This window comes from Dendrobates tinctorius, unplaced genomic scaffold, assembly GCF_039654945.1.
Source record: "Dendrobates tinctorius isolate UK_male_01 unplaced genomic scaffold, ASM3965494v1 ptg000250l, whole genome shotgun sequence".
In the NCBI taxonomy this organism is placed as follows: Eukaryota; Metazoa; Chordata; class Amphibia; order Anura; family Dendrobatidae; genus Dendrobates; species Dendrobates tinctorius.
The window spans coordinates 2797767-2812679 of record NW_027361917.1 but is presented as its reverse complement, the minus strand read 5'-3'; the positions used below and the strand labels follow the sequence as shown (position 1 = coordinate 2812679).

Below are 14913 nucleotides of genomic sequence, written 5' to 3'. Positions count from 1 at the left end.
TCGCATCGTGGGCACACAGCCTTAGTCCCCAATCACCACAATTTTAAGCGTGCCCTGAAAGCGCATTTATTCAGACTGGCCTATTGCCTCAACACATTAACCTAATCTATCCCTGTGTGGCACAGCCAAAAGTTTTACCATAACCAGGTTCCCCGCATCATGTTTCCACATGCTTTATGCATCCATTAGCCCTCTATGCCAGTACTGTTACACACTTATCATTATGGCTGGTCCATACAATCAGGGCAACTGTTACCACCCACCTTTCGTGTCTACCTATTTCCTCATAGACTGTAAGCTTGCGAGCAGGGCCCTCATTCCTCTTTGTATTTGTTGTAATCTATGTGATTATTGTTATGCTGTAATGTCTATTGTCTGTACAAATCCCCTCTGAAATGTAAAGTGCTGCGGAATATGTCGGCGCTATAGAAATAAACTTTATTATTATTATAGTCCCGAGCCCATGGAGGTTGGTGCCACGTCATTGAAGGAAAAAGAGAGGCGACGCCGTAGAAACAACCAATTGTGCTTTTACTGTGGATCCGCTGGACACTGGAGAAGGAACTGTCCTTCTTGCCCTTCTTCAGTGAAGCTGTCAGGAAAGCGACTGAGTCTGGGTAACAATCGAGGAGGTTGCCCAGACTCCCAGGTACCTTTTTCCTCGCTTACTAAAATTCTGCTTCCGTTGGAACTAGAACTTACAGGCCGTCCGGTTGTGACTACCGCCTTTGTTGACTGTGGTTCTTCTATTAATCTTATCGATACCAAAGTTGTGACTTTTCATAAATAAGATAGGGACAGTCGGGTTAAAAGATTCTGTTAAAATCGTGGCAATTGATTCTTCTCCTATCACCCGGGTGGGAATTTGTTTCATGACTGATACCGTTTCTCTGAAAGTGGGTTCCACTCACGTGGAAAAATTAAGGTGTTTTGTTCTAAATAATCTGCCGGCTGGACTGGTACTGGGTATGCCTTGGCTTCAATGCCACAATCCTACTATTGACTGGGTCACGGGGGAGATCATTCAGTGGGGTTGTATGGCTTACGGTCTATGTTGTAACTTGACAACTCTTGTCACCCCAGTAAAATCTGTGTCAGTGTCGTCTGTCGATCTGGAAGGTATTCCGGAGTACCTGAAAGATTTTGAAGACGTATTTTCCGAAAGTGAGGCTGAGGCGCTACCACCGCATAGACCCTTTGATTGTGCCATTAATCTAGTCCCTGGAGCCAAGTTACCCAAGGCTCACCTGTTCAATTTGTCCGGGCTCGAACATCTAGCCATGAAATACATTACTGAGAGTCTCCGCAAAGTGTATATTAGGCCTTCTGTTTCACCTGTGGTGGCGGGCTTCTTTTTTGTTAAGAAAAAAGATGGTGGTTTGCGGCCGTGCCTCGACTTTCGGGAATTAAACAAAATTATTGTGAAAAATACATACCCTCTCCCCCGAATTCCTGATCTATGTAACCAACTCACCGGGGCCAAGTGGTTCTCTAAACTGGATTTACGTGGGGCATATATCCTTACAAGAGTCCAGGAAGGGGACGAATGGAAAACAGCATTCCTGACAACTGAAGGGCTGTTCGAAAACTTTATGCCCTTTGGTCTCACCAACGCTCCTGCTGTTTTTCAGAATTTTATTAATGTAATTTTCTCTGATTTAATTGGTCGTTTTGTGGTTATCTATTTGGATGACATTCTGGTGTACTCGGTGGACAGTCAATCTCACTTGCACCATTTGCGGATGGTTCTCATGAGACTGAGGGAGAATCATTTATATGCCAAGTTGGAAAAATGCTCATTCTTCATGCAAGAAGTATCGTTTCTGGGTTTGATTGTGTCAGGGGAGGGGTTCCACATGGATCCTAAGAAGGTCCAGGCTGTTACGGATTGGGTGCAGCCTCATGACATGAAAGGGTTGCAGAAATTTTTGGGCTTCGCTAACTTTTATAGGAAATTTATTAAGGGCTTTTCGCAGGTGGTAAAGTCTCTAACGGACCTCACTCTCAAGGGAGCTGATGTAAAAAATTGGTCTGTAGCTGCAAAAAATTCTTTCATGACATTAAAAAAGAGCTTTTCTTCAGCCCCTGTATTGGTACAACCCGACCCGTCAAGACCTTTTGTCGTGGAGGTTGATGCCTCGGAAGTAAAGGTGGGGGCAGTTTTGTCTCAGGTCCCTCCTACCCTTACTAATCTGAGGCCTTGCGCCTTCTTCGCTAAAAAATTTTCCTCTGCCGAGAGAAATTACAATGTCGGCAATAGAGAGTTGTTGGCGGTAAAGTTGGCTTTTGAAGAATGGAGGCATTTCCTGGAGGGGGCCATTCATCCCATTACAGTCATCACTGATCACAAAAATTTGGCCTATATCGAGTCTGCCAAGAGATTGACCCCCAGACAGGCTCGGTGGGCGCTTTTTTTTCTCGATTTCAGTTTACCATCACATTCCACCCGGGATCTAAAAACATCAAGGCTGATGCCTTATCCCGAAGCTTTGATTCGGTGTCCCCTCCAAAACCTCCCTCCTCCATTCTTCAGCCAGGAGTAGTGGTGGCCAAAATCTCATCTGAGTTAAAGAGAGGGATTTTGGAAGCCCAGGCTCGGGCTCCGGGTGGTAAACCCCTGGGTAAATTGTTTGTACCAGAATGTTTCCATCTCGGACTTATGCAGGAATTTCACGATTCTATGTTGAGTGCTCATCCTGGGATTGCAGCTACCCGGCGGGCAATTGCAAGGAGTTTCTGGTGGCCCTCTTTGGAAACAGATATTAAAAAGTTTGTGACTGCATGTGGGGTGTGCGCTCGTTCTAAAAGTTCTCAGGTCTGGCCGGCCGGGGAGTTGGTGCCTTTGCCAATTCCGGATAGACCATGGACACATTTGTCCATGGATTTTATCACAAATCTTCCTCCTTCCAGGGGCAACTCGGTGATATGGGTGGTGGTGGATAGGTTTTCAAAACAAGCCCACTTTGTACCTCTCCCCGCGTTACCATCTGCTGAAACCCTGGCCCGTTTATTTATTCAGCATATAATTCGGTTGCATGGAGTGCCTATGAATGTGGTGTCAGACAGAGGGGTACAGTTTGTGGCCAGGTTCTGGAGGGTTTTTTGCAAAAAGCTGGGGATTTCGTTGTTCTTCTCCTCTGCCTACCACCCAGAGTCTAATGGACAGACTGAGCGCACGAACCAATCTTTGGAGTAGATTTTGAGATGATTGGCCTCTTCCAGGCAGGAGGACTGGTGTGAGGTATTGCCCATGGCAGAGTTTGCGTTCAACGGTCGTGTGAGTCAATCTACTGAGAAGTCTCCCTTTCAGATCAACTATGGATTTAACCCACATTTTGGAGAGTTTTCCCGCATGGATTCAGGTTGTCCTGGAGCTGAGGGTGCGACAAAACGTCTTAGGATTCTTTGTAGGGAGGTTCAGAGGAATATTTCCAAGGCCCAGGAAAACTATAAGTGGTTTGCTGATAGGAGGAGGGCGCCAGGTCCAGCATTTGCAGTAGGGAGAAGGTGTGACTATCCACCCGCAATATCAAGCTTAAGATACCATTTATAAAGCTGGGCCCCAAGTTTATTGGCCCATACAAAGTTGTGGAGGTTGTTAACCCAGTAGCCTACCGACTGCAGCTGCCCACCTTCTTTAAAATTTCTGATGTCTTCCACAGGTTCCTGTTAAAGCCTGTGGGGACAGTGAGAGAGGATCCCTCATCAAATGCTCCACCAGTGCTGGTAGAGGGGCAGCTGGAGTATGAAGTAGGGTGCATTGTTGACTCCCGGTGGGTGCGCCGGAGACTCCAGTAACTGATACACTGGAAGGGGTACTCTCTGGAGGATCGGTCATGGGTTCCGGCCAGTTCGGTGCATGCCGATCGTCTGGTGCACGCTTTCGACGCCAAATACCCGGACAAGCCTGGGGGTCCAGTGGCCCCCCGTTAAGAGGGGGGTACTGTCATGGTTTGAACAGGGTTCTTGCCCTGCACTCACAGGGTTAAGTGTATGTGGCCTCTTTCTTGGTCTGGGAGGGGTATTTATACTCACTCTTTACCAGGGTTCTCTGTCAGCTATACTGTTGTTTTGGCTGTGTGTCTGACCCCCCTGGTGTGCATGTATACTGCATTGCTTGTTTGCTTCCCGTGTATGACCCGGTCTGTCCCCTCACTCTGTACTCCGTCTCTCGTTTTGGTACTATTGTCTTCTCCGGTTCTGACCTTCTGGCTTGGCTATCGTTACTCCATTACAGTTTGTCCCTATTGTACCGTCTATTGCCTGTTCTGGTTTCTGATCTATTGCTACGTCCTGACTATCCATTCTGTCTAACCCTTTGGTACTGTCGTGCTTTGATCTCGGCTTGATCTGGTTTCTGTCTCTGTCTGTGCCCCTTGGTAACATTGTCCAGTAGTTACCCTTTTAGGAGTTTTCCTCAGCTCCTAGCTCTCTGGAGTTTAGACCGCGCCCTCAGCAATCACATGCTTCAGGTCCTATGAGCCTGGAGCATGCATCGTCACCACTGCTGCCCCACTCCACAGGTATCTTTGTGCACAGTTTTTGTACTCAGGACACGCGCACTGGCTCAGTGAGCAAGTGCAGTGCAGTGTTCCTGACACTGGATACATCTGTATGTTGTGGCTCTTGAAGCAATGACTCCAGCAGCAGTCCTCTCCTTGTGAATCTTCCACAGATTTTTGAATGGCCTTTTCTTAATAATCCTTTCAAGGCTGTTGTTATCCCGGTTGCTTGTGCACCTTTTTTTACCACATTTTTCCTTCCACTCAACTTTCCATTAATATGCTTGGATACAGCACTCTGTGAACAGCCAGTTTCTTTAGCAATGACCTTTTGTGGCTTACCCTCCTTGTGGAGTGTGTTAACGACTGCCTTCTGGACCTCTGTCAAGTCAGCAGTCTTCCCCATGATTGTGGAGCCTACTGAAACAGATTAAGGGAGCTTTTGAAACACTTAGGAAGACTTTGCAGGTGTTTTTTATTAATTATTCTAATTTACTGAGATGACTTTTGGGTTTTCATTGGCTGTAAGCTATAATCATCAACATTAACAGAAATAAACACTTGAAATAGATTACTCTGCTTGTAATGACTCTATATAATATATGAGTTTCACTTTTTGTATTGAAGAACTGAAATAAATTAACTTTTTGATGACATTCTAATTTTGTGAGAAGCACTTGTATATGATGATAAACTGATATAATTTGGACCATAATAAGGGAGATCAACATTATGTACGTACAAACACACTTTTAGGAAATGCCCCATGTACTGCACAACTGTATCACATATCTTTTTAGAGTAGATTTCTAATACTGTGCAGGTAGTATTCTTTGGATTCCTACTGTACATTCGTGTGACTCCCATTTTATACAGTGGCATATGTGAAAGGTAATCTGTACAAGGAAGCCAGGCAACTTTTCCACAAACAGGCTTTGCTGAAACCACTGCACTTAGCAGATCCCATAGGAACCCTGACCTTCACCCTTTAATCCTTATAGGGGATCTGGACGTACAGAGTTCCCTGGGCTAGGTGCACTTAGTGGCTGCTGGCTGGTGAAGTGAGCTGGCATAAGAGTGTCATTTAGTCAGGTTGAACTTAGAAAGAGTAAAAACAAGACAAAATCAGAATTCAAGGACAAGGTCCAGGTCAAGAAATAGTAAAAGTCAAAACCAGGAGAACAGAATCAGGGTCACAATAGTAGTAAGGGTTCATTTCCAGTGTACAATGCTGCTCAGCAGCATGTTTGCCAATCGGTAGTCGTTTAAAAGTCTGCTAATACAGACTGACCCTGCTTCAGGTGCGCACTGTAACAGATAGTTCAGTACTCATCTCATGGGCTGCTATTGTTCTCTGCTCCACGTATTCTGGTTGCACAAAATATTTGGTTGCACAAAACATCATTTCACCCAAGAACAATCATTCGCTCATTCGTTGGGTGATCATCAGCCTATTTATGCTACACAACTATCATGGAATAAGTGTTGCTACAAACATTTTTTATGATAATCGCATAGGTCAGCAATTAATAGCAACAGCAAATTCTATCAACATTGTATGCCTAACAGCAGACAGAGGTAAGTATGAAACTGTAACCAGCCAGTTGCAGCAGACTGCCTGGGGATTAAATAGTGTGTGGCCCCACACAAGGTTCTTAGATGATCAGCTCACTGGCTGACTAGATAGAGAGACCAGAAGTCCAAGCTGTGCTAAAACTGAATCACATTTGTGCTGACATCTGCACTGTAAGTGTCGTACCATTAAGTGACAGAGGCACAGGTTTTAGGAGTGAGTTCAGGCAGGAAGTAACAGTTTTGATGTTTTGTCTGACAATATGGCAAGTTTTTAAGGAGGTGTTCTTTCCTCCTTAAGAACCTGCCATATTTCCAGACAAAACATCAGAAAAGTAAATTTTCTGGAGCACCTTCGGGTTCATAATACAGACTCTGAAGGATTCTATGTGCCACTGTTCACGGTCTTAGCAAATAATGTTTTTTTAAAACATGGATTTTGTATTGAACTTGCTCAGAATCTACATCAAAAAGCTCTATATGAAAAAAATCTTAGGCCAGACTCACACGTTCTACTCGGACTGACATGCACAGACTGACTGAGGGTCTTCTAACCCAAAGTCAACAGCCTCAGAGGCATATATGACGCTGTTCAGGTCAGAAGACCAGGGCCAAACTGTGTACTCGGACCGTGAAACACAGATGACTGTTCACACAATGTTTCATATCAAAATTATGCTTTGAAATGGGAGTGGGAGTGAAAATGCTAAGAATTTTCTACTAAAAAGTTTTCTTATTTTGTTCTGATGGGGTGATCTTCTGTTGGTAAGAAATGTATTAATGATACTAGGACCACAATTCAAAAATGGTACATAAAACACAATAAACGATCAGCGTGTGTATAGAAGGTCATTTTTAACACAAATCTAAGAACCGGATTATCTTTATGTTATTTTCATGAAAATTAATATCAGCATAGAAAGCAGCAAAAAAGCTTTCCCTTGGAAATATTTACCTAAGGACTCTCTCTTGGGATGTATTTCCTGGAAAAACAGGGGGGAAATGTAGATATCAAAAGGAGCCCTACACAATTTACATATGTAGATATTTAAGCCATATTTCACGCAAAGTAAAATGCAAAATTCATGTCTTGCATGGAAACTTTGTAGCCAATTATTTTATTATTTTTTATTATATAGCGCCATTAATTCCGCATCTCTTCACAGACATTATCATCACTGTCCCCATTGGGGCTTACAATTTAGATTCCCTATCAGTATGTCTTTGGAATATGGGAGGAAACCGGAGAATTCGGAGGAAACCCACGCAAACACGGAGAGAATATACAAACTTCTTGCAGATGTCATCATGTTGTCCAAATTCTATGGTGGTAGATTCATTGACCATTTCAAGAGTGAGCCATTAATCTCCATTCCTGACCAGGCATATTTTCAGGGTATTTTTTCATATATTCAGTTTAAAGAGTTGTAAAAAATTATCTTGTATAGATATCCAAGTAGTTTTTGTCTCTTTTTTTTGGTGATACATGGAGCTTCATATTTATTTCACTTTCATGTTCTGATGTATTTTTTTTTTGCTGATTGGTGATATCAGTGGAAAAATAAAGGAAATAAGTGTCTGTTTTTCCCATTTTTTTTTATTTGTTTTATGCCCACAAAGAATTATTAAAATGCTTTTAAAATCCTTCCCGAAAAATGTGAATGGAGGGTAGTCAGTGGAATTATTTTCACTTGATTATAGTGTAAATGTGATTTTGTATGTTTTAGTCAATCATTAAAATGTTCTATTAATGTGCAGAAACATAAAACACAAATCTTAATAAACACTTTATTACATTTATGAATCTAGAATATGTATTGAAGGCGTTTTGGGTTCTGCTATAGCGTCCTGTTGTAGTAGCCTTGTCCTGGACTTGCAGATTCTCTTGAGTTTTGTACTGGGAAAGGCTTAATTTCCTTTGCAACTATAAATATAAAATAAATATATTAAAGAAATAAGCAAAATATACACTGGATTAGCCATAATAGAATCACAATACAAACAGATTATCATAATAAAGGAAATGAAAGCCGTATAGATTAGCTTTTAGATCTTATCATGTCCATGGTCATCCCATTGAGTGCAACAAAAAGTAGATGCGCTTGTGTATCTGACTACTGGTGCCCATAAACCTTCAATAGCTGCTGTTGTTCGGCTGACGGTCATCCCTCCCCATTCACGTGCATGAGTTCTAAAAATGGAGTGGGGAGTGAGCCGCTGCCGGACAACTCTATGGGTTATCCCATCTAGGCTCAGACATGTTAAAAATCAACTTGTCTTCTTCTTTCAACATCATCTTTGGGGGGAGATTTAGGAGGACTCCATAGACATTAGTAAGCTGGCCTCACCAAAAACGGCAGGTCCAACCAAGTTTGTTACAAAAGTGTGTAGAATCTTTAAGAGACGGTTCACACCATGTTTAGGCATTTGGCTTACACAAATTAATCCTACAGCTACCACTAATGTGTGTCTTGGCCTTCTATTTGGCACATGTCTGGTCAGTATATGCTGATATATTTATATACATATATGTTATCAATGGTTTTCAGTTCTACTGTACAGCTATACGACATGATATATGTTTTTGGGTTTTTTACAATGAATTAATTGCATAAGTATGAACCCGTATGAGCAAGTGGTTGTTTGTACATGGGGCATGTAGTTAGAAAGGGTATATGTTTGTAGTATATTTTATGTTATAAGTAAAGTCCAACTTGGAAATTTTTTATAAAAAAAATGATTAAAATAGAAATAATATAAAACTCTAGTTTTCTATACAGTTTTACTTAACCATAAAGTCTTTATTTACTGTATTGAAATATCCCATGCGTCAAGTTAATTTACATACAAGTCTTGTACACTGCTAATATGGCAAATATTTACACATTACCCAAAAAATCTCAAAGAAGAGACTTACTAAGATGAAAAAACTTTTGTTTTTAATGAAAATTTGGTTCAGTTGTGCTTCCAATTTCTATTTCAATGAGGCATATATGAGATCCACCATGTTCTCCATGTTGTTGCACAGCCCACTGGATGCTGTAATTAAGAGTAGTGATAAGTGAGTATACTTGTTACTCAAGTTTTCCAAGCATGCTCGGGTGTTTTTCCGAGGATCTTGGGCGTGCTCATAGATTATGTCTGAGTCCCCGCAGCTGCATGATTTGAGGCTGCTAGACAGCCTGAATACATGTGGGGATTCCCTAACAAACAGGCAATCGCTGTATGTGTTCAGGCTGTCTAGCAGCCGCAAATCATTCAGCTTGGGAATCTCTGAGCACGCCCAAGATACTCGGAGAGCACCCGAGCATGCTCGGAAAACTCGAGTAACGAGTATACGCGCTCATCACTAATTAAGAGGCATTCTGTAATGCAGTACTATGTGGATGAAGCTGCAGGGGCTCTGTGCCACTGTTAAGGCTTTGCTTTGGGCATAAGACTTCCACCAAGTTTTTTCTTTTGTATGTAGACACATGAGGTATAAGATTCAAAAGTACATACTGAAGTTTAAAGATGTGATCTTTAAGTATGAAGGTTTAAAGGCGTTTTCCAGAATTAGAAAAGCTTGGTTGATTTATTTCATATACAGTGCCCCACCTGTCTACAAGTTGTGTAAAGTATGGCTGGTCAGGAACATTCACTTTAAGGTAAAAGGGAAGTGGTCACTAGGATAAACCATCCTAAATTTCTATGGGCATGTAGACCATAGAAATTTGAATAACAGATCTGTGATCTGATGTGTTATTCCAAAGAAATCCAGAACCTTTTAAGATCTATGGGCTGGACATAGATCTCCCCAAGAATCAGCCTACAGAGTCTATTTTAAATTAAATGGGGCATTACCAGTGAGACATGTAAATCATGAGAACAGACTTTCAGTCATTACATGTCTCACACTGGTAACTCTTCCCTTTCATTTAAAATACTCTCTGCAGACAGATTCTCAGGACATCAGTGTCCGGACCATAGATTTTAACAGCTCATTTACATATTAAGAAAAACTAGGATCTCTGTGGAACAGGACACATCAGATCATAGATATCAAGGTATCACTGTATTCAGCTTCCTATGACCTTCCCTTCATACCCATATAGACGGCTTAGTAGGGTTAATCCTACTGACAGGTTCCATTTCATGAGTTTTTATCATTGCGTACTTTTGCTGCGTCAAAAATGCAGCATCATACAGATCCAGCAAATGGGATGGGATTTAGAGAAGTCTCTTGCCCACTGTGCTTTTTTTATGCTGCACAAACTCACCTGTGGTGCGTGTTTGAAATCCGTAGCGTCAGTTTTTCTTGCGGGTACACTGAGTATTATGTGCAGATTTTTCCCACTGAGGCGCATCAGATGCAGAAAATCCATCCACAAGTAAAAACATTACTTCATTTTTATTGTGTTTCCACTGCAGAAATGCACTCAAAACGCATGTAGTCGGCACTTGTATCAATAACATTTTGGCAATGCCAAATACCAGGATGTATCAAAAACAAAGCAGATGTATTTAAAACATGAGACATCAAAAAGAGACAAAAAATGCAGCATAAAAAAAGAATAAAAACGCAAGTAAAAAAATGAACTGAAAAACGCACTGAAAAAACGTAAATAATGTAATTTATCTAACAGGTGCAGGAATGTTGTAGAAAATCTGCAACATCAAAAACTCACCACTCGTCTTGGAAACAGCCTAAGAGCCCTGAGCTGCAATTTTTTACATGCAACCTGTAAACAGGGGTGCTGCTGTTTTTTTTCTGAAATCAACCCTGTTTTTATAATCCTGAATAGCCTCTTTAACGTCAGGCTTCGCCTTGTCTATACGCTGTCTCCCAATGGCAGTGTACAGTGCAGAAATAGCAAGAAAAATTTAGCAAAATTAAATTTCCAATCTAAAGACTACTCAATCAGCTGTTTTCCAATTTTTTTTAAAAAGAATAATCTAACTGGGGTCATTGCGAATGTGAATAATGCTTTACGGGGCTTTCACTACTTCGGGAGATTTCAGGTAGCATCTTTATTGACTTTTGGAAGGTTTAACTTGTCAGAACATACATTTATGTTGGAACAATGAAAATCAATTCTTATCCTTTTTTGCATTGATTGACATTAAAAATATCCTCAACTATTGCCTCACATCAAAATGGTTAGAGTCATTTGGAAAATCCATTAGTCATGTGTTAACATTTTGATTTTTTTTACATTCCATTGATGAGCGTCTTTTGATGTCTGAAGACTAATTCAGTTTGTATCAATGTGGACAAACCTTAATTGTAACCGTATCTGCAGCTCACGAATGATACCTCAGTGTGAGGTCCATAGAGCCCAGCAAGATGACACACACTTCTACCGTTTTCAATGCAGCGATTTATTTAAAGGACATTTGGTAACAAATTTTCATAAAAACAAGAATCAATTTTGAAAACCATTCACTCAATATCTTTTTTTTTTTCGGAATCCCAAAATAAGTGTATCCTTATGTCCTGTGAAAGAAACAATACGTAAAGCTAAAACGTTGGATCTGATTTCTTAACTTTAAGGATTGTAGACAATAGACTTTTAAAACCAGTTGATTGATATTTTTTTTATTCCATCATCGGAGCAAAAGGTCCATTTATTTTGCCTTGGGTTGAAAAAAAAAGAAGAGTACAAGTAAAAAAGTGCATTACAGGTAATAAATGTTATACTATTGATTCAGCAGTAAAGTAACATTCAGAGTATATACAGTAAGATATATAGTGAACATATTTTAAGATGAAAGAGGGACCCTATACAGGTACAAATATCTACAGGGGCATTGCATCTGTTTTATCTGTGGCAAGTAAAATTGGCATCTTCCTAAAATACTCTTGATCCTTTATCTAGACGTGTATAATACATAGACAGTAGCCTCAAAGTTATCAGACCCTTCTATCAAGGTCTATCACTCCTACATCTAGCTATTTGGTCCAGTAGGGAAAACACAATTCCCAACTCCCAGCCTGGACAATTGTGACCAATTTTGCCTCGAATGGCAAATGAATGTCTCCATAAGAGCAGTCAGATCAATTTCCTGGATCAGATGATTTCTATACCTTCTTTCCATTAACATTGTTGATACTATTAGTCAGAAGTGTCTGGTCCTTTCTTAAATTTCCCTATTGATTTTGCATTACTACCCCTCGTGGCGGGGTATTCCGCAGCTTAACCAATACAGTCATGAGAATTCTGATTGACAACACGTTATAAATATGAGGGATTGAAGCTCTTTAGGGTTAATGCAAGAACACGAGGGTTATCTACCGGAGCTGAGTGATTCATTTTGTTCTCTATGGCAGACACAATTGACATTTCCTATTCTCACATTACAGTAACACAGGGTGAGAAGCAAGTAGATTTATTAACACAAAGAAAGTAATGTTACCACAAAGACAGTAGTTATGGTAAAGCCCTGGTCTCCGCCATTTTCTTAGGACACACACATAATGTTCCTGTGAAAAGGGGAAGAGAAACGCAGCAATTTATTCCAATGGGTGGTTTTTAAGAAACTGGCAATTTAAACCGGTTGGGTGTTATTTAGTGCTATATGAAATGAAATGATCCCATTTCTCAAATGACAGTGTCTGCCAGGAGAAGTGAATAGCCTCTAAGGGTAATTGTCTCCTCATGATATTTCCATTAGACTCAATCTTGGCCTTTAATGTCATTCACTTGGCTGGGCTGAAAACACAGACAAATCAAACACGAAACTCAGCATTTAACAAGTTAATTTCCTGGGTCCTTGGGCCCCGTGTCCTATAGTCCTGCATTCACTGTGCAACGAGGGGGGACTATGGAGGGACAACACCACCTTGAACAAAGGCTACAACTTGTCCTTTTTGTCTCAAAAGGGTCTTATTAACCCCTGTTTTCACATCAACTGCAGATGGACAAAGGGGTTAAATCTAATAATATATTGATATATATTGGATGAGATATAGAAATAAATGTGTGTATGTATATATATATATATATATATGTGTGTGTGTGTATATATATATGTGTGTTATATGAAATAAGATTCTTAGATTATTCATGCTTGTGTGTGTATATATGTATATATACTGTATATATATATTTATATATATATATATATATATATACAAACATGCATATATACAGTATATGTTCATTTATTTATTTTTTCCAGATATCATTTTCTTTAATCCAGAGAACAATATACATTTCTATACATTGAATCAGAGATATAAAGCGCTCTCACACACACATTATGTATATATTTATATACACATATGTGTATAATGTGAACCCATATAATTTATCATTTATATATATTTTTTACAAGTATATATATTTCCACAGCATACTGCATGCTTTTAGAGTAATTACACACAGACACCTTCAGAAAAATCGAGCACAAACACAAAAATATTATGAGTATCCTTGCAGCAAGTAAAACGTCTCGATATTATATAGGTGTGATTTGGGAGAATCAATAAGTTTAGTTCTAGTTTTCTATATGTTAATCTTGATTTAATATTTGCAGAATTGTCTGAAGATTGTAAAGTTTATACTTTTATTAATTACAATTATTTATCATTTTTTTATAGGAAGAGGCTTAGGACTGAATTCATATGTGTCATAGTATTGATTGTATTATTATAGGTTATACCACTATATATACAGTATATATATATATATATAAATATATAGCTATTATATATCTATAATATACATATATTATAGATATGCATAGCTATGTAGCTATATCCATAGATAGATACATATATGTGGAAGAGATAGAATAGCATTAGCAGTCTCCATTGATCTTGCGATCACCCTCTACACAGGAGCTGCTCTGATCGGCTCATCCATGTTAGTAGATCTGACGTGAGGAGATCGGGCGATCCTCTAGGCGGATGGATTGTATATTGTATTATTATTGATCTTTCTTGCTGTTATCAGTGATGGTCCGGCCATTGCTCCAGCAGAGCAGTGCAGTGTGCGGATCGGGGCTTCTCCTCTCACTTTGTTCCTCTCCCATCCTGACAATAATTAACAATAAATGCAGGGAGCTGATCCCCGCTGCAGTCCTACCTGTCCCTCCGGCCGCCCGGGCTCCGCCATGCTGCGCTGTTGGGCTGTGACTGCTGGAGGGCGGATTTTCCTGGAAGGAGAGAAGGTGCTTACTCTCCACGAGGAGACAAGAGGTTGGTGTCACGGCAGATCCTCCATCCTCCGTCTCTCTGCGCTGCTCCCTGCACTTCATCCAGCTGTTGTTATCCCTGTGCTTGCTGCAACCTCTGCTAATACATACTGTCCAGCAATGTATATGCCCTGTGCAGCAGTGTCAGTGTGTGTGCTCATGTGGGCACTGTGTGCCAGGCTGTGTGTGGTAGGAGCAGCAGTTATTATGTACATTGGTCATTTTGTGTAGATATGATCGCATTGCTTTATTTTTACACATCATCATGTATTTCTAGATAAATGTATTGATATGAGTCTAGTACAATGTATATGTCTGTAAATATTATATGTATTGCATGCATGAACTAATAAACTATAATATAGGATATTAAACAAAATGCCCTCTGGATAATTATTATTGCTAAAATGGTAATATATTTGTTTAGCAGGGGTAATAATTGTTTCCCATACGCTTGTGAATTCACATAGACCTGCAGTTCACAGCAGTCATTTGTTTGAGAGGGCCTGAATCAGTTGACTATGGCTATGCTAGCTTCAGGTTTCTATGCAATAAGAATAGAGTTTCAGTATTAGGGTGCCATACTGTGTGTACCACTGCAGATGGATGTTGTGCTTTACATTGTGGTCAGCACTGGAGGCCTTATACATAAGAGGCATTG

General features: G+C 40.2%; 1 long non-coding RNA gene across 1 annotated transcript; it reads right to left on the bottom strand.

Annotated features, from left to right (window-relative positions):
- Positions 1–7857: 7857 nt before the first annotated feature.
- LOC141063399 (uncharacterized) lies at positions 7858–14344 on the bottom strand. The gene is made up of 4 exons (XR_012224875.1): positions 14144–14344; positions 12471–12537; positions 11602–11690; positions 7858–7998 (listed from the first exon to the last, which is right to left on the bottom strand). It is a non-coding gene; the product is annotated as an uncharacterized lncRNA (long non-coding RNA).
- Between the last annotated feature and the right edge of the window lie 569 nt (positions 14345–14913).